The sequence below is a fragment of the Anolis sagrei genome, chromosome 9 (assembly GCF_037176765.1).
Source record: "Anolis sagrei isolate rAnoSag1 chromosome 9, rAnoSag1.mat, whole genome shotgun sequence".
Classification (NCBI taxonomy): domain Eukaryota; kingdom Metazoa; phylum Chordata; class Lepidosauria; order Squamata; family Dactyloidae; genus Anolis; species Anolis sagrei.
In genome coordinates this window covers 14,238,963-14,260,181 of record NC_090029.1, presented here as the reverse complement: position 1 = coordinate 14,260,181, position 21,219 = coordinate 14,238,963, and positions in this window count along the sequence as shown.

Below are 21,219 nucleotides of genomic sequence, written 5' to 3'. Positions count from 1 at the left end.
AGCAAATGTTTACTAACCCGTGAAAGTTCGCAGGAATGGATCTGTTGAGAATATGTTGTGGTCTGATACTTTTAGAATGAGGAAAAGCTTTAAGTATGGCTTGCAATGTTTAGAAAAGGTAATAAGGCTGCTTGTGTGTTTACGTTCTTGAGTTTGGGGTCTTTCAACTTCCTAGAGAGAGATCCAAACGGGGAGGCTTTATTTATTTATCGTGTCATCAGCAACCAGACATTTGTATTGCATTTTTTACAAAAACAAAAACAAACAGACAAAACACAGAATTTGCAAGCTTGGTAGTTGATTAAATATCCTTTGACCAGTATCTGGCCACTTGGAGTGCCTCTGGTGTTGCCACAAGAAGGTCCTCCATTGTGCATGTGGCAGGGCTTAGGTTGCATTGCAGCAGGTGATCAGTGGTTTGCTCTTCTCCACACTCGCATGTCGTGGATTCCACTTTGTGGCCCCATTTCTTTAGGCTGGCTCTGCATCTCGTGCTGCCAGAACACAGTCTGTTCAGTGCCTTCCAAGTCACCCAGTTTTCTGTGTGCCCAGGGGGGAGTCTCTCATTTGGTATCAGCCATTGATTGAGGTTCTGCGTTTGAGCCTGTCACTTTTGGACTCTCGCTTGCTGGTGTTCCAGCAAGTGTTTTTGTAGATCTCAGAAAACCTTTTCTTGATTTAAGTTGTTGACGTGCTGGCTGATACCCAAACAAGGGATGAGCTGGAGATGTCACTGCCTTGGTCCTTTCACTATTGGCTGCTACTTCCTGGCAGATGTCAGGTGGTGCAATACCGGCTAAACAGTGTAATTTCTCCAGTGGTGTAGGGCACAGACACCCCGTGATAATGCGGCATGTCTCATTAAAAGCCACATCTACTGTTTTAGTGTGGTGAGATGTGTTCCACACTGGGCATGCATACTCAGCAGCAGAGTAGCATAGCGCAAGGGCAGATGTCTTCACTGTTTCTGGTTGTGATCCCCAGGTTGTGCCAGTAAGCTTTCGTATGATGTTGTTTCTAGCACCCACTTTTTGCTTGATGTTCAGGCAGTGCTTCTTGTAGGTCAGGGTGACTCCCAGGTATTTGGGTGCGCTGCAATGCTCCAGTGGGATTCCTTCCCAGGTAATCCTCAGAGATCAGGATGCTTGTCTGTTCTTAAGGTGAAAGGCACATGTCTGTGTTTTAGATGGATTAAGGATCAGGTGATTTTCCCTGTAGTAGGCGGCAAGAGCACCTAAAGCTTCAGAGAGCTTCTGTTCAACCATCTCAAAGCTCCCTGCTTGAGCTGTCCTCTCCTGGTCTGAACTGCACAAATTGAACAGCAGGAGATGGCACCGAGGTTATAACCCAGACCTCTTATTTGTGAGCGACAGCATTGTACAGCAATGCACTAAATCAGTGGAACCACCAACCCCAAACACACAGCACCGACCAATAGTATGCCAACTGTTTCCAACTATATGGCCCCAGGAAGTTCGATTTAAACAAAGATTCAACTTCAGAAAGGCAGATTGGACTAAATTCTCAGACATGTTAGATGACATGATCACATCGGTTGCGCCAATCCCTGAGAAACGAGGAGGCTGAAGTTCAAGAATTGGGCAAACCGTCCAAAGTTTTCTCAGGAAAGTTCAGACCTGTGCCATTCAATGAATCACCTGCTTCAACTGCTGCATGTTTTTCCAAATCTTAGCCTTCTTCTGATTTCTTAACTACAGTCTCCATTTTGGTTAATGGCTAAGCTCTAGGTTGGGAATCCTTTAACCACTGCAATAGTTTGTAATGTGTGGTGTCAGTCATTGGCAGTTATTATTTTTCTTTTCTTAATATTCAACTGAAACTTTGCTGTTGCATTTTCTTCTTTAGCTTTTGTCTTTGCTGTTTTCTATCATGGATACGATATCATCCGCATAGCTCACATTGTTGATGCTCCTTTCCGCAGTTTTCACACTGACTCCTCCTGAATGTAACCCTGTTTTTAAGTGGCATAATGTAAAATAAGGCCCATGTAGTTCACGTTTGATGGCACACAGGTGAACAGTAAAGAACAAGTAGTTTACTCTTTATAGTTCAGACCAACATATGACCAATGTGATCAGTGAACTCACATAATGTCCTTTTATGACATGATCTTTCTTTGTCCATGTGGATAAACTCCTTCAGCAGTTCACAAAGCTAGAGCACACTCCAAACTCTGCCTCTTTCTGCTCCTCTCTGCTTCTCTCTCTGCACTTGCATAGCTCAAGCTGGAACAATAATGTAATGGTATCCAAAAGTCCCAGGCTCAGCTATCTCCCTGGGCATTGCCCAACCAATCAGCTTCATGCATCTTAATTTAAGGTTGAAACACACACATTAACTGATTCCTTGCATGCCCCAACACTTTTTTGTATGATATCGTCTTCATATAAGTTGAACAGATGTGGTGATAAAATGCAGTCTTTCCAATGGGAAACAATCCTGACAGTGGCCTTTTGTCCTGGTTATGAGGACAATCTGATGTTGCAGTGCTTCTGCAAAGCAAGGGAACTATTCGCTACTAAACAAACGAACTGCAACTATTGTATTTTCTCTCTGTTCTGTTTCTTTGGTTGGTTGTAAACTTGAACAAACTGTTGCTCGAGTCTCCAAAAAAACCCCAAAAAACTCTTGGGTGCTGAACTCATCTCTTAGTGCGACCCAAAGGTTGCAAAAGTAAAATAATAACCCGCTGTGCCAAGAGTTGAAATAATCAGTGACTTTTCTCCGGTGTTTTGCAAGATGGAGCAACAACTCTGGAAGAAAGACAGGCAAGTTGCTACTCCAGCAGTTTTGTGATGATTTTTTTGTCATGGGCCATGGATTTATTTAGAGCAGGGGTTTCCAAACTTTTGGCTTCTCTGCGACACATTAGAAGAAGGAGAGTTGTCTCCGGCCACACACTGCTGTAAAACCGAAGCCACGATTTTGTGCTGGATCACAAATAGTGAGAGCCTATGGCACACAGTGGCACTTTGCCTAATACAGAATACACACTTGAATTCGTTTTCACCATTCATTTGTGCAATGTTGCAACAGAGCCCTCTTGCACTTTATCTTTTTTCGTTACTGTTAACAGTTTTTTGTTTCTTCTGTCTGAACTGTTTGCCATTATAATGTGAATTATGGAGAACACTGATATTTGTAGACATACGATATTCTAATTATTCCATTCAATTCTGTCTACAAAGTTTGGACTTGAGAACCAAGCAATCGAGTTACCAATTATTTTTTTAAAAAAATTCAAGTAAGTTTACGGTTTTGTGTTGGGCCTAGTTCATGTTGGAAATAGCAACCTTCTTCAAGCTTCCACTAGTTATGTTGCAATCCAGAGCAGGGAACGAGGCCCTAAGATAACTATCCACCACACTTGACTGTGAAAAACAATCCTTTTTTATTGAAGAAAAATGGTTACAAAATAAAGGAAAAATGCAAGTCAAAATCCACAGCAAAATCAGCAAACATGAATCTAAATGGACAAAACAAAACCCAAAGCCACACTGTAAAATACTGGAACCTGTTAGCAATCCACTAACCGTGCTTGATATCCTAGAAATCTTTCAAGACCATGGCCAGGGAAACCGGGAGAACTGCCAAGGTCTTCATCAATCTGAAACGATGCCTGAACTGAGAAAGTTAGCCCGGCGGAAGGCACTTAAAGCCGAAGAATTGGTTCCGTGAACCGCCCCTCTGCTTTGAAGCCATTGTTTGTATTTCTCTTAATCGGGAAGACCTACGCAAGCTGAGTGATTTACTTCTGTCTTGCCAAATCTGGCCCCTTCTGTTCTCATTAAAGTTACCAGGTGCAGAAGGGAGTGAAAGGTCATGGCTTCCCTTTGAAACATTCTCATGAACACTGGTACTTTCATTTTCCAAATCTACAGAAGTTCCTTCCTCACTAATTTCAGAAACATTGGCATTTTCCAAACCTACAGAAGTTTCTTCCTCACTAATTTCAGGAGCATTGGCATCAAGAGGTACATTTTCATTAGCATCAGTAAATATATTTTCATTAGCATCAGGAGGAACAAACAGAGAATCAGGTTCAAGTTCAAACTAAGGCTGAAACCCAACAAGTTATTTGTTTCTATATAATTCAGATTACTTAACTGTATTATATATGTGTATATTGGTATGAGTTTTCCTTAACTCTATGTTGTGGGAGGGGCTGCAGACCATGTGATCAGATCTGGGAATGTTAAGGACTCAGACTCCATTTTAGAAACAGTATGCTTTCAGACGCTATTAGAAACAGACTTTTAGAAGACTGTAGAAACAGACACAGACTTTATTAGACTCTCAGCCCAGAGAGATGCTTTAGACTTTGGACTGATAGGATTACAAAAAAGATGCCCTGTGTTACCTACACAGTTGAATTACTTCAAATCTATTTGTAACTGGATTGATAAGACACTGCCAGGGCCAGGCATGTAGCCGGGGGGGGGGGGGGGGGCCTCGGGGGGCTTCAGCCCCCCCCCCGAAATTCTCATGGTGGTTCGCGAAAAGACCTTACTGGTGCATTCTTTAAACTCTTATGTTTATTCATATCATGATCTGATCACCATACTCAATATATCCCATATGCATGGGGGTATTCGGGTAATGATACAAAAGGTATCACTCAGACTCAGCCCCCCCCCCGAAACTCACCCCCCCCAACCCCCCCCCTGAAATTCCCCCCCCCCCCCCGAAACGAAATACTGGCTACGGGCCTGGCCAGGGCCATCCGGTGTGTCCAACCCACTGCCATGCAGCAATACACAATGAAAGCACGCTCAACAAATGGCCATCAAACCTCTCCAGAGAAGGAGACTTCACCACCAAGTGAAATGTCAATCTGTGTATGTATGTATATGTATACATATGTATGTGTGTATGTGTGTGTATATACACACACACAAAGGGTGGGTCAAAAAGTGTTGCTTCCTGTGTCATAAAAACATTATGAATGAACCTATAACAGCAGAAATTGCTCCAGATCCTAGTCTGAACTATCTTCTACCCAAAACTACAGTTCAACATAATCATCATTAATTCAGACACATTTGCACCATTGTTTAACCCAGGCATCCAAACCATTTTGGAAAAATTCAGGGTTTTGCTACATGACCCGTGATTTTAAAGCTGTTTAAACACCATTCATGTCATTGAATCTGAAACCACCTAGGTTGTCTTCCACAGGTGCAAACAGCTCGAAGTCAGAAGTGGCCAAATCAGTAACATTCTTCAACGATGATGGATTTCCTTCAGTGCGCAATCTTCTTTGGCCAGAAATTCAATGGCGACTCTTTCTTTTAACTTCAGATTCATGAGTCTAATCCAGTGGTTCTCAAGCTGTGGGTCCCCAGGTGTTTTAGCCTACAACTTCCAGAATTCCCAGCCAGTTTACCAGCTCTTAGGATTTCTGGGAGTTGAAGGCCAAAACATCTGGGGACCAAAACAAGTTGAGAACCCCTGTTCTAATCAGTCAATCGGAAAATGAAAAGACTGTATCTGTAGAATAAAGTTACCTCTATCACATCATGCAGCCTCAACAAGGTGTTTAAGCTATGGAAGAAAGAAAAGTTAGAGCAGGAGTCCTTAAACTTTTTAAATGGAGGGCCAGGTCACAGTCCTTCAAACTGTTGGAGGGCCGGATTATAATTTGAAAAAAAAAACATGAATGAATTCCTATGCATACCACATATCTTATTTGTAGTGCAAAAATCACTTAAAAGCAACACAATAATTAAAATGAAGAACAATTTTAATAATAATAATAATAATAATAATTATTATTATTATTATTATTATTATTATTTGCAGTATTTATATTCCGCCCTTCTCACCCTGCAGGGGAGCCCCCGGTGGTGCAGTGGGTTAAACCCCTGTGCCAGCAGGACGGAAGACCAACAGGTTGCAGGTTCGAATCCGGGGAGAGGTGGATGAGCTCCCTCTATCAGCTCCAGCTCCTCATGCGGGGACATGAGAGAAGCCTCCCACAAGGATGATAAAAAAAAACCATCAAATCATCCAGGCGTCCCTTGGGCAACGTCCTTGCAGACGGCCAATTCTCTCACACCACGAGTCACTCCTGACACGACAAAAAAAAAAACCTGCAGGGGACTCAGGGCGGATTACAATGTATGGCATATATGGCAAACATTCAATGCCAAAGACACACAAGAGATATAGACAGACAGTCAGAGACTATTTAACTTTTTCTGGCCGCCCGGGGAGCTGTTGCTTTCATCGTCCATCTGCGACACTGATGAAGTACTTCCGCATTCCCCGCATGCGTTGCTGGAGTGCTTTGCTGGAGTCTTTTTTTATGGCCTCATAAATTAGTTAAATTAGCCTCCCCACACATAGGTGGTACCTAATTTTCCTACTTGACAGATGCAACTGTCTTTCGGGTTTCAAAGGTCAACAACAAGCTACACAATTGGTCGGAAGCTCACTCCGACCTGGGCTGGTTTCGAACTCATGACCTTTTGGTCAGAAGTGATCTTAATGCAGCTGACACTCAGCCAGCTGCGCCACAATCCCAGTGCAATACTTATTAGTATTTCAATGGGAAGTGTGGGAATACTTTTGGCTGATGAGAAAAGATGATTGTTGTTGTTGTGTGCTTTCAAGTTGTTTCAGACTTAGGGCCAGGTAAATGACCAGGTAAATGACCTTGAAGGGCCGTATCCGGCCCCTGGGCCTTAGTTTAAGGACCCCTGAGTTAGAGCAATTGAGGCATTAGACCCACCCTCGTATATAAGAATGAGTGACATCTGGCTTGAAAACAGCCCATGAGTCTTAGACCACAAGTCTAATGTCAGTCAAAAGTGTGATGAATGGTTCATATAAATCTTTTATTTGTAGCTTGGTGACCCATGATTTTGGTCCATCTGAACTTCCCTAATCCATGTCATCTTCCATCGGGAGACAAAGCTAAACCAAATTGCTCATTCCACAATGCTCTATCACAGCCACTGACCTCAAATGGCGATGTCCCCTGGAAGTGTCCTCAGTGGCAGTGTGGCCCTGTGCGCACGTCTAATGCATTCTGTCGTATACAAGACCTCCCCAATCCTAGTCCTTGTGTGAACGGGGTTCCCATGAGGAATGTCCGCGGTGGGTGGCCAGGCCAGGCCTATCAGCCGCAGTGTGAGGGAAAGTTGTCGGACCAAATGCAGTATCTGGTCACAAAGGATGCCTCACGAATCCCAAAGAGGACTTGGACGTGGCTTCCTTTCCAGCACTCCGGCTAATGAAAAGGCCTTTTAATAATGCTCCAATCCACTTCATTGTGGCGGCTGAAGAAGTATAATTGGAGCTTGCATTTATTGTCGGTTATGTCATGCACCATTCAGCCCACAGACCCATGTGCCAGGAACACGATGAGAGAGTTACATCCCTCTCTCCCACCATTCTCAACCTTCGAAATAGACAGTTAGTGACCAAGGAACATCTCCCTTCCTGAACAGAGGGGTCCGGCTGAAGGCCCTTTGAAAAGAAGGCAGAGAAAATTGATAGTAAAATAACATCATTTCTGATAAGGTTAGCATGGGATGCAAGATTGCATGAAATCTGTCTGGGCTCAGCAGGTTTGTCTGCCATAAATATGCCATCAGGGATGCCCTGCAGCTCGGTCTGTTGATGTATCAAATGAGCATAATTCTAAACCGTGCCGATCCTTTTCATTCTGCGGAGATGATGCGGAAATTCGCCTCCCTTTGCCATCTAATGGTTCTCTTTCATGAAAGCAGTTATTCCAATCATCATACAATTTGGGTGTTCGTCAAATAAAAGGCAAAGCTAAGGGGAAGAGAGTTGGGGAAAATGGTCTTCTTCGCATTGTGTTTCGTATTTCTTCGTCTCTAAAGGATCCAGAGAACTTTCTGACCCTGATCACATGTGTTTTACTTCTCCCATTTCTACAAGAACCATCCGTTTGCTTTGCCATCACACAAGAGAGTGTAATGGCACTCTCTTGTGTGATGAGCACTCTGTGTGATGGCACTCTCTTGTGTGATGGCACTCTCGATTGTGCAGATTGTGGATTTCAGCTCCCGTAGTTTCCACCGTCGCAGTTCTTGACTCACACACTAAAATCCCTCCTTGAGAGAAATGGTTCTTCCTCCTAAGAGCCAAAACGAGCATTATGGTTAGAAAGAAACAGTATTTGGAAAACTTTGACACCTCTCTGTGAAAGAAGCAATAAATCAGATATTTTAAAACATATATGCGAAAGAGAGAGGTTGTGTCCCTGTATGTTTCATTATTACAATTCATGTTTATTTCTGAAGCTCTTTTAAGAGGTTGGTTTAACCCCCAGTTTACTCATAATATTGAATTACTGTGTTGCGAAATGATGCGTGCCTGAAAAGCATATCACCAAGGGCGGCTCAACCCATTACGCAAAGTAAGCATTCGCAGTATAGTTGATTTTGCCCAGGGGTGCTCTTGAGGCGCTCTTGGGGGAAAATAGACCTTGACATAGGCGATGTATAGTTCACCTAAAATCAAAGAGCATTTTGAACTCCACCAATGATGGAATTGAACCAAATATGACACACAGAACTCCCATGACGAACAGAAAATATATATCAGTGATTGGTTGGGGGGCGGCGCCAAAATACTGTTTGCTTACCATTGAAAATTACCTAGGGCTGCCTCTGGATATCACCATCATGAACTGTTTGGCAAACTGTGATCTATATAGTACTCTTTGAATTAACGTTGTGCTTTTGATCTTTCCCATTCCCTTCTAATTCCATCCCGAACTGATTTGTGTCTCCAAACTGGATGAAAGACAGGCTTCATCCTGAATAAACCCATGTAGACATGAATAGTAGGCTTGTGCATGGAAATAATTTCTTCCATTTCCTCCAGTTCCTTCAGTACTTTGGGAGCCTGTAACAGTAAGGGCCTTCCCAGTACAAAAGCAAGCGGGAGCCGATCTCGGCTCCTCCTCTGCTTTTCGGCATCACAGTTTAATCTTTTTTATTAATCCCACAGCAAACAAAAAGAAAACCCTTATTCCCTGATAACTACTCTCTGGAGTCTGCTGTGCCTGCTGTGAAGAGTCATTAAACATCTCCAGCCTGCTCCTTGGGACTCCTTGTGAGTAGCCAGCAGCCCAGGCCTTGCCGAGGGAGTGGATTGAGTGGTGAGGTGAGCATTGTGTTCCACCCTTTTGCTTCCACTCTCTCTCCCCCCCCCCCCCCCCATTTGCCTTTTCATCATTTTAAGCCGGAGGCCCGTTGCTGCTTACTCTCTCGACCCCAGCTGCCATCTTGCCGGACCAGGAGGTGGAAAAAGATCGAAGGGAAGGGGAGAAATCCACCTGGCTTCCAGGCCACCATTTTGAAGACCTAGATAGCATGGAGTAGCAGTGGTGGAGGTAGCTGACTATTCTTTAGCTTAAACAGGTGCCCCATCCCACAGTCAACCATTTTTGAATGTGTCCACTTGAGGGTAGGTGATTGGGACAGAATAGGGATTCTGCTAGTGTGCCATCCATCTGAACTAGCTGGGATGGTCTCGAGCCTGGTGTTGGAGTCCCAATGGCTTATTGTGCTGGGGGACTTCAATATCCACGCTGAGGCCACCCTGTCAGGAGCAACTCAGGACTTCATGTCTTCTATGGCGACCATGGGGCTGTTTCAACTGATATCTGGCCCTACTCACAAGGCCGGACACACATTAGACTTGGTTTTCTGCCAGGGATGAGAGGAAGGTGGCAGTGTGGAGGAGATGACTATCACTCTGTTGCCATGGACCGACCATCACCTGATCAGGTTTAGGCTCGCTGCACCCTCCAAACTCCACAGAGGGGGAGGGCCCATTAAGATGGTCCACCCCAGGAGGCTTATGGGTCCAGATGGATTCCCGATGGCTCTTGGGGAGTTTACTGCAACTTCGGTAGGTGATCCTGTTGATGCCCTGGACACTCTCTAGAATGGGGAGATGACTAGAGCAATAGACACGATTGCTCCAGAACGCCCCCTCTCAAGTAGCCAAGCTACTGGGCACCTGCCTGCAGCTGAACGCCTCACCTGTAGAGTAGAAACAGGTAAGGAGCCTCCTTAAAGCACACACCTGCCTCCAACTGAGCACCTCTCCTCTACAGTATTTATTTATCGTGTCAGGAGCAACCAGACAAGTCTATTGCATTTCTAACATAACAAAACAAACAAACAGACAAAATTTGCAAGCTTGGTAGTTGATTAAATGTCCTTTGACCAGTATCTGACCACTTGGAGTGCCTCCGATGTTGACGCAAAAAGGTCCTCCATTGTGCATGTGGCGGGGCTCAGGTTGCATTGCAGCAGGTGGTCAGTGGTTTGCTCTTCTCCACACTCACATGTCGTGGATTCCACTTTGTAGTCCCATTTCTTAAGATTGACTCTGCATCTTGTGGTGCCACAGCTCAGTCTGTTCAGCGCCTTCCAAGTCACCCAGCCTTGGGGGGAGTCTCTCATTTGGTATCAGCCATTGGTTGAGGTTCTGGGTTTGAGCCTGCCACTTTTGGACTCTCGCTTGCTGAGGTGTTCCAGCGAGTATCTCTGTAGATCTTAGAAAACTATTTCTTGATTTAAGTTGTTGACGTGCTGGCTGATACCCAAACAAGGGATGAGCTGGAGATGTCACTGCCTTGGTCCTTTCACTATTGGCTGCTACTTCCCAGCGGATGTCAGGTGGTGCAGTATTGGCTAGACGGTGTAATTTCTCCAGTGGTGTAGGGCGCAGACACCCCGTGACAATGCGGCATGTCTCATTCAGAGCCACATCCACTGTTTTAGTGTGGTGAGATGTATTCCACACTGGGCATGCGTACTCAGCATCAGAGTAGCATAGCGCAAGGGCAGATGTCTTCACTATGTCTGGTTGTGATTCCCAGGTTGTGCCAGTAAGCTTTCGTATGATATTGTTTCTAGCGCTCACTTTTTGCTTGATGTTCAGGCAGTGCTTCTTGTAGGTCAGGGTGACTCCCAGGTATTTGGATGCGCTGCAATGCTCCAGTGATGTTCCAGCAAGTGTCTCTGTAGATCTCAGAAAACTTTTTCTTGATTTAAGTCGATGACGTGCTGGCTGATACCCAAACAAGGGATGAGCTGGAGATGTCACTGCCTTGGTCCTTTCACTATTGGCTGCTACTTCCCGGTGGATGTCAGGTGGTGCAATATCGGCTAGACAGTGTAATTTCTCCAGTGGTGTAGGGCACAGACACCCCTAAAATGCCTAAAATGACAGGAAGGGAAGTCTGGGAAGCCCAGCCCCCCCATAATAGGTCGATAAAAAATGGATCTTTCAGAACCTCAGAGTGAAAACTGATATCTGCCCTCCTGATTTCAGAAGGCTCCCAAAAAACCGATCAGGGCTCCCACTGAAAGCTGGGACATGCAACGTGTCAAGGTTTACCTTGATTGCACAAACCTAATGAATAGCCCCATTCTCTGGTACCATATCAGGCTGTAAGACCATCTTTTGTGGTTGAAGCAGCCGAAGTGAACCCTTATCTCCAGGCATGCGCTTCCTGCGTTTCCCATTTGTAATCTTTTCTCGGGCTTTTGTTTGGGTTGTGATTCTCTCTCTGCCTTCCCGGCTGAGATGGAAGCTCCCAGGCAGAGGCAGAAAAGTCAGCGCTGCCTGGTAACGCTCCACCTCCTTCAGCCATAACAGGCTTTGCTGAAGGCTAGTGTTATGTCTGTGCTAATATGGCTTTGATATTTGAAAGATCGGCGCAGGATATCTCGCTGTATGTTTACATGCCGCATGAGATTTGGTTTAGAAGGCAAACCGGCTCATCGAGGGCAGAACGAAGAAACAAATGGAAAAAAATTCGGGAGAGAGAAAGGAATCTCAGATAAAGGTTTTGATCTTGACTTGCAGAAACTTGCCCTATTTTGTCATTCGATGTCTGCAGCCTGGTTTTGGTTTTTCAAGAAAGTGAAACAATAACCTATGTCATTTATATGTATGCACAATACCATGGATGTAAAATTCACTGGCAAAAGATGCAACAGCGCAATCCAACCCAGATTCAGTTTTCAATTTTTACTAAACTAGCCGTCCCCTGCCACGCGTTGCTGTGGCCCACGTTGGGGTTCTTTGTGGGAGGTTTGGCCTAATTCTATCGTTGGTGGGGTTCAGAATGCTCTGTGATTGTAGGTGAACTATAAATCCCAGCAACTACAACTCCCAAATGTCAAGATTTTATTTTCCCCAAACTCCACCAGTGTCCACATTTGGGCATATTGAGTATTCATGTAGAGTTTGGTCCAGATCCATCATTGTTTGAGTCCACAGTGTTCTCTGGATGGAGGTGAACTACAACTCCAAAACCAAAGGACACTACCCACCAAACCCTTCCAGTATTTTCTGTTGGTCATGGGAGAACTGTGTGCCAAGTTTGGTTCAATTCCATCGTTGGTGGGGTTCAGAATGCTCTGTGATTGTAGGTGAACTATAAATCCCAGCAACTACAACTCCCAAATGTCAAGATTCTATTTCCCCCAAACTCCACCAGTGTTCACATTTGGGCATATTGAGTATTCATGTAGAGTTTGGTCCCGACCCATCATTGTTTGAGTCCACAGTGATCTCTGGATGTAAGTGAACTACAACTCCAAAACCAAAGGACACTGCCCACCAAACCCTTCCAGTATTTTCTGTTGGTTATGGGAGAACTGTGTGCCAAGTTTGGTTCAGTTCCATCGTTGATGGGGTTCAGAATGCTCTTTGATTGTAGGTGAACTATAAATTCCAGCAACTACAACTCCCAAATGACAAAAGAAAAGGACATACATTGGGTTTTTAGGTGTCTTGTGTCCAAATTTGGCATCAATTCGTCCAGTGGTTTTTGAGTTCTGTTAATCCCACAAACGAACACTACATCTGGCTACCAGTATTAAAAACTCAAAAATCACAACAGCAAAACAACAGAGGGGAAACAAACAGGCACATAAAATCACTCTCAACAAAAGATTCCCCCCAGGCACTTCCAAGCCATTGAATTGACAAGCTGGAATGTGTCCAGAGGAGAGCGACTAAAATGATAAAAGGTCTGGAGAACAAGCCCTATGAGGAGCGGCTAAAGGAGGTGGGCATGTTTAGCCTGAAGAAGAGAAGACTGAGAGGGGATATGATAGCCATGTATAAGTATGTGAGAGGAAGCCACAGAGAGGAGGGAGCAAGCTTGTTTTCTGCTTCCTTGGAGACTAGGACGCGGAACAATGGCTTCAAACTACAAGAAAGGAGATTCCATCTGAACATGAGGAAGAACTTCCTGACTGTGAGAGCCGTTCAGCAGTGGAACTCTCTGCCCCGGAGTGTGGTGGAGGCTCCTTCTTTGGAAGCTTTTAAGCGGAGTCTGGATGGCCATCTGTCAGGGATGCTTTGAATGCAATATTCCTGCTTCTTGGCAGGGGGTTGGACTGGATGGCCCATGAGGTCTCTTCCAATTCTTTGATTCTATGATTCTATGATTCTATGAATGCTAATCAAGGTGATCAGCTGAAACATTCACATCTAGCTCCAGCAGACAAAAGTCCTTTTTCTCACCCTGGTCATTCCACAGATATATAAACCCATTTTTCCTACTTCCAACAGACCTCACTACCTCTGAGGATGCTTGCCATAGATGCAGGCGAAACGTCAGGAGAAAAATTGCCTCCAGAACATGGCCATATAGCCCGGAAAAACCTACAACAACCCATTACATTTTTATTTATATAGATTGAACAGAATTCAAGGACATGATTCCATCACTTCCACTAAACCAGTGTCGCTTTCAAGTGTTTCAAGTGTTGAACGAGGGGTGCATCTACATTGAAGAATCAATACAGTTTGGCACCACTTGAAATGCCATAGTTTAAATGCAATGCTGTGTAATCCGGAGAGTTATAGTTTAGTGAAGCAGCAGCAATGCATACGTAATGCCATGGGTCCCCTTTGCAACATCTGGTGAAACTTTTGGGACAAAAGTGTGGTGTCTTTTAAGTGGCTCACATGACTTGACATATGACGACCTGCTAAGTTTACAGCAGCGGCTTGGCAGTTAAGGTCAGATGTTCTTAATCAGATTTGACTCTTAGTCACTTGCGAGTGACATCCGAGAGGCCCTAATATTCTGCTGCTTGTCATAACAGCGAGGGATATGCCTGTAGAGGTTCGCGTCTTGGGCATCTGAGGCCAGCCGTGTTTTTGCTCAGTGCTGCATAAGGAGGAACGGGAAGCACCGCTCTGGTCATACGGTGTCACCTTGGCAGAGAAAGCCTTCTCGTGCCAAGAAGCGTCCAAAGGGAGAATCTTGCAAGGTTGCTGTTTGAACGATTCCTCTGCTTATCCAGAAGTCACTGAGCATGCATCTCCAAGAACTGATGCAAGTGGTCGACACAAGCAGAAACATTACATCAAACAATGATAAATCATTTTATTTTATGATAATAATTTTAAAAATCTGCTCCGGAGATTATCACGCAATGCGGTTAAAATGTTGTTGTTTTTTTTGTCGTGTCAGGGCAACCAGTCAATTATATTACTTTTCTAACAGAACAAAGCAGACAAACAGTTAAAATACAAAATTTGTGAGTTTGGTAGTTGATTAAATGTCCTTTGACCAGTATCTGGCCCCTTGGAGTGCCTCTGGTGTTGCCTCAAGAAGGTCCTCCCTTGTGCATGTGGCAGGGCTCAGGTTGCATTGCAGCAGGTGGTCAGTGGTTTGCTCTTCTCCACACTCACATGTCGTGTCAGTATCAACCAGACAATTGTATTATATTTTTAACAAACAAACAAACAGAGTTTGCAAGCTTGGTAGGTGATTAAATGTCCTTTGACCAGTATCTGGCCCGTATGGAGTGCCTCTGGTGTTGCCTCAAGAAGGTCCTCCATTGTGCATGTGGCAGGGCTCAGGTTGCATTGCAGCAGGTGGTCAGTGGTTTGCTCTTCTCCACACACACATGTCATGTCAGTATCAACCAGACAATTGTATTACATTTTTAACAAATTTTTAACAAACAAACAAAACAGAGTTTGCAAGCTTGGTAGGTGATTAAATGTCCTTTGACCAGTATCTGGCCCCTTGGAGTGCCTCTGGTGTTGCCTCAAGAAGGTCCTCCATTGTTCATGTGGCAGGGCTCAGGTTGCATCTCATGGTCTCCTTAAAGCCTCCTTAAAGCACACACCGGCCTGCAACTGAGCACCTCTCCTCTACAGTATTTATTTATCGTGTCAGGGGCAACCAGACAATTCTATTGCATTTCTTACATAACAAAACAAACGAACAGACAAAACACAAAATTTGCAAGCTTGGTAGTTGATTAAATGTCCTTTGACCAGTATCTGGCCCCTTGGAGTGCCTCCGATGTTGACGCAAAAAGGTCCTCCATTGTGCATGTGGCGGGGCTCAGGTTGCATTGCAGCAGGTGGTCAGTGGTTTGCTCTTCTCCACACTCGCATGTCATGGATTCTACTTTGTATCCGCATCTCTTAAGGTTGGCTCTGCATCTCGTGGTGCTAGAGCGCAGTCTGTTCAGCGCCTTCCAAGTTGCCCAGTCTTCTGTGTGCCCAGGAGGGAGTCTCTCATTTGGTATCAGCCATTGATTGAGGTTCTGGGTTTGAGCCTGCCACTTTTGGACTCTCGCTTGCTGAGGTGTTCCAGCGAGTGTTTCTGTAGATCTTAGAAAATTATTTCTAGATTTAAGTCGTTGACGTGCTGGCTGATACCCAAACAGGGGATGAGCTGGAGATGTCACAGCCTTGGTCCTTTCACTATTGGCTGCTACTTCCTGGCAGATGTCAGGTGGTGCAATACTGGCTAAGCAGTGTAATGTCTCCAGTGGTGTAGTGCGTAGACACCCCGTGATAATGCGGCATGTCTCATTAAGAGACACATCCATTGTTTTAGCGTGGTGAGATGTGTTCCACACTGGGCATGCATACTCAGCAGCAGAGTAGCATAGCGCAAGGTGTGTCTGGTTGTGATTCCCAGGTTGTGCCAGTCAACTTTTGTATGATATTGTTTCTAGCACCCACTTTTTGCTTGATGTTCAGGCAGTGTTTCTTGTAGGTCAGAGCACGGTCCAGAGTGACTCCCAGGTATTTGGGTGTGCTGCAATGCTCCCGTGGGATTCCTTCCCAGGTGATCCTCAGAGCTCGGGATGCTTGTCTGTTCTTAAGGTGAAAGGCACATGTCTGTGCTTTAGATGGGTTGGGGATCAGCTAGTTTTCCCTGTAATAGGCAGTTAGAGCACCTAGAGCTTCTGAAAGGTTAAAATGTTGCAATTCCACTTTAAATCCTGCCTTCTATGGCATTCTGAAATTTGCAATTTAGGGATGGGCCTTTAAATTACAAATTTCATAATTCCATAGAAAGCAGACTTCAGATATGTGATTTGAAGAGAAAACAAAGGGAATTATTATTATTATTATTATTAAATCACACAGTCCTAGATGCTTGAGAAGTGTTCGACTTGTGATTTTGTGATTCGAAATCCAGCATATATACCTCATTTGCTGTCACATACTGTGTTTTTGTGTCAATAAAATAATAATACACTTTATTTATATTCTGCACTTCTTCCCGTGGGAACCCAGAGCAGATTAGAGTGTAAACGTACACCGACAAACATTCAGTGCCTTGCTACAATACAATGAGACACACAAACACAAATAAAGGCAAAGGCTTCTCCTTTCATTTCCAGCTTTGGAAGCGGTGCTCATCTCTGGCTCTGGGGGAGGTGCTTTCTCTATTTCCAAGTGTTGTCACTTCTTGGTCGTGTGACTGGTATGACTGGTATGTCTTATGCCTTTCCCGCTGAAGCAGTACCTATCCATAGAATCATAGAATCAAAGAGTTGGAAGAGACCTCATGGGCTATCCAGTCCAACCCCCTGCAGGAATATTGCATTCAAATCGCCCCTGACAGATAGCCATCCAGCCCCTATTTAAAAGCTTCCAAAGAAGGAGCCTCCACCACACTCCGGGGCAGAGAGTTCCACTGCTGAACGGCTCTCACAGTCAGGAAGTTCTTCCTCGTGTTCAGATGGAATCTCCTTTCCTGTAGTTTGAAGCCATTGTTCCGCGTCCTAGTCTGCAAGGAAGCAGAAAACAAGCTTGCTCCCTCCTCCCTGTGGCTTCCTCTCACATATTTATACATGGCTATCATATCCCCTCTCAGCCTTCTCTTCTTCAGCTAAACATGCCCAGCTCCTTAAGCCGCTCCTCTAGGGCTTGTTCTCCAGACCCTTGATCATTTTAGTCGCCCTCCTCTGGACACATTCCAGCTTGTCAATATCTCTCTTCAATTGTGGTGCCCAGAATTGGACACAATATTCCAGGTGTGGTCTAACCAAAGCAGAATAGAGAGGTAGCATTACTTCCCTGTATCTAGACACTATGCTCCTATTCATTCAGGCCAAAATCCCATTGGCTTTTTTTGCCGCCACATCACATTCCTGGCTCATGTTTAACTTGTTGTCCACGAGGACTCCAAGATCTTTTTCACACGTACTGCTCTCAAGCCAGGCATTCCCCATTTTGTATCTTTGCTTTTTGTTTTTCCTGCCTAAGTGGAGTATCTTGCATTTGTCACTGTTGAACTTCATTTTGTTAGTTTTGGCCCATCTCTCTAATCTGTCAAGATCGTTTTGAATCCTGCTCCTGTCCTCTGCAGTATTGGCTCTCCCTCCCAATTTGGTGTCATCTGCAAACTTGATGATCATGCCTTCTAGCTCTTCATCTAAGTCATTAATAAAGATGTTGAACAGGACCGGGCCCAGGACGGAAGCCTGCTGATGGCACTCCATTCGTCACTTCTTTCCAGGATGAAGAGGAAGCATTGGTGAGCACCCTCTGGGTTCGTCCATTTAACCAATTACAGATCCACCTCATTGTAGTTTTGCCTAGCCTACATTGGACTAGTTTCCTTGCCAGAAGGTCATGGGGGACTTTATCGAAGGCCTTACTGAAATCCAGGTACACCACATTCACGGCATTCCCCGCATCTACCCAGCTTGTAACTCTATCGAAAAAAGAGATCAGATTAGCCTGGCATGACTCGTTTTTGATAAATCCATGTTGACTATTAGCAATGACCGCATTTGTTTCTAAGTGTTTGCAGACCACTTCCTTAACAATCTTTTACAGAATCTACTGATCTACTCACATTTGCATGCTAGGTTGGCAGGAGCCTGGGCTAACAGCAGGAGCTCACCTTGTCCTGTGGATTCAAACTGCCAGCCTTCAGGTCAGCAGTTCAGCAGCACAAGCGTTTAACCTATTGTGCCACCATGGCCCCAATAACGTGGAACCACAGTGCTTTAACAGTGCGGTGTGATAATGTCCTGAACCAGTTCCAGCCAGCTAGACATATAGGGACTCTAGGAATGTTATTGCACAGAGTTGGAAATCATTACAAAAGCAGCACTGTCACCTTTGGCGACTCTCCCTATTGCACAAAGTGTTGCAATAACTGTAGGTGGTCTGCTGTCTCCCTGTAATAAAACCATCTGTAGTTATTGCTGTGCAGATGGGAGAATGGGTTAAACTGAGTGGCTCTGGAGCTCACTTCCAACTCCATGATGCTACCAAATTTGCACCACTGTCCTGGGACTTCGATGATACAATAAGGCCACCCCCCACTCACTGAACAGTTATTAAAAATACATTTTAACACAACTTTTTAAAAAGTAGGGGGAGTATTTATTTATCGTGTCAGTATCAACCAGACAATTGTATTACATTTTTAACAAATTTTTAACAAACAAACAAAACAGAGTTTGCAAGCATGGTAGGTGATTAAATGTCCTTTGACCAGTATCTAGCCTCTTGGAGTGCCTCTGGTGTTACTATAAGAAGGTCCTCCATTGTGCATGTGGCAGGGCTCAGGATGCATTGCAGCAGGTGGTCACTGGTTCGCTCTTCTCCACACTCGCATGTCGTGGATTCCACTTTGTGGCCCCACTTCTTAAGGTTGGCTCTGCATCTCGTGGTGCCAGAGCGCAGTCTGTTCAGCGCCTTCCAAGTCGCCCAGTCTTCTGTGTGCCCAGGGGAGAGTCTCTCATTTGGTATCAGCCATTGATTGAGGCTCTGCGTTTGAGCCTGCCACTTTTGGACTCTCGCTTGCTGAGGTGTTCCAGCGAGTGTCTGTAGATCTTAGAAAACTATTTCTTGATTTAAGTCGTTGACGTGCTGGCTGATACCCAAACAAGGGATGAGCTGGAGATGTCTCTGCCTTGCTCCTTTCACTATTGGCTGCCACTTCCCGACGGATGTCAGGTGGTGCAATACTGGCTAAACAGTGTAATTTCTCCAGTGGTGTAGGGTGCAGACACCCCGTGATAATGCGGCATGTCTCATTAAGAGCCACATCCACTGTTTTAGCGTGGTGAGATGTGTTCCATACTGGGCATGCATACTCAGCGGCAGTGTAGCATAGAGTAGATGTCTTCACTGTGTCTGGTTGTGATCCCCAGGTTGTGCCAGTCAGCTTTCGTATGATATTGTTTCTAGCACCCACTTTTTGCTTGATGTTCAGGCAGTGCTTCTTGTAGGTCAGAGCACGGTCCAGAGTGACTCCCAGGTATTTGGGTGCGCTGCAAGAGTGGCACAATGGGAGGAGAGAGTTAAACCGCCCACCCAGGAGTATGCTTTTTGTGTTGCTTCTTAACTTTCTCCTCTCCAGGTTAAACATACCAGCTTGCTAAGCCCACCTCATAAGGCATGACTTCCAGACCTTTGGCCATTTTGGACACCATCCTCTGGACACGTTCCAGCTCGTCAACATCCTTCTTGAATTATGGTGACCAGAACTGGACACAGGAGTCCTTCAAGGAGAGGTCTGACCAAAGCAGAATTCAGGAGAGACATCACAGGCGCATGACACCAGCAGTGGTACAATTGGGAGAGTGGTAATGGCACTAATTGCAGGACAATGTGGGGTAGCAGCTTCGTGCAATAAGGTCCTGTTTTAGTCCAAGTAGTAGGTTTACATACATCAAAAAGTGCAATAAGGGATCAACATTTCCTGTGCTTGAAAAATATATATTTGCATATATTCTCTTATCCCCTCTCAGCCATAAAAACCTACTGGCTGATCTTGGGCAAGTCACTCTCTCAGCTCCAATGGAAGGCAATGGCAACCTCTTCTGAGCCAATCTTGCCAAGAGAACCCTATGATAGTTCACCTTGAGGTCACCTTAGGTTGGAAATGTCTTGAAGACACACAACAGCAGCAGAAACAACAACAACAACAAACCACAGGAGAAGGATAGGGTTGCACAGAGTGCTACATTCCCAGCCTGGAGAAATCTTATTCAGCCGCAGGCATCGGCATGTCTTGGGTGGAAGCCTGGGGCATTTTCACAAACAGCTGAGTTTAAGCATTTGGTTGAGGTGACACTCTATGGCCTGCCGAGCTATTTATGGTTCATATCTTCAGCTTATATCTTATTGTTAGCCCTGAAGAAAGAGGACCCATTGAAGCAATGAGATCTATCTACACATTGACTCGCCAGCCCACAATTAACTGTCCAATGTCTCGGTTTGGTATGGGCAATCCTAATTAATCCTGTCTCATCCCTTTTTTCCATTATTTTAAAAAAGTCCGGGTTCCTAGAGAGAATTTTTTAAAAAAAATCCAGAAATAATCAAATTTGCAAAAGCCAAAACTGCAAATGCAGAGGACAGTTCTATTATTTATTTATTTACTTACTTTGCTTCTATACCGCTGTTCTCAGCCCAGGGGTGACTCACAGCGGTGTACAACATAGAAAGAACAAGGTTCAAAATACGAGACACAATATAAAATAATCCACAATCCAGCATTAACAAAAAACATCATCATCAAGAAACATCATCTATACTACGAAAGCCATTCCGCGTCATCTCATCGTCCAAACCACAATCCAATATCATTTTCCATTGTTCCATCCCTATAGTCAATTACCAATCATTGCACTTCTTGTTTGAACGCCTTCTTGAACAGCCAAGTCTTTAATTTCCTGCGGAATATCATCAGCGAAGGGGCCAGTCTGATGTCCACGGGAAGGGTGTTCCACAGCTGAGGAGCCACCACCGAGAAGGCCCTATCTCTCGTCCCCGCCAGCCGAGCCTGTGAAGCAGGCGGGATCGAGAGCAGGGCCTCCCCGGACGATCTCAAAGTCCTGGTGGGCTCATAGGTCGAGATGCAGTCAGATAGGTATCTTGGGCCGGAACCGTGTAGGG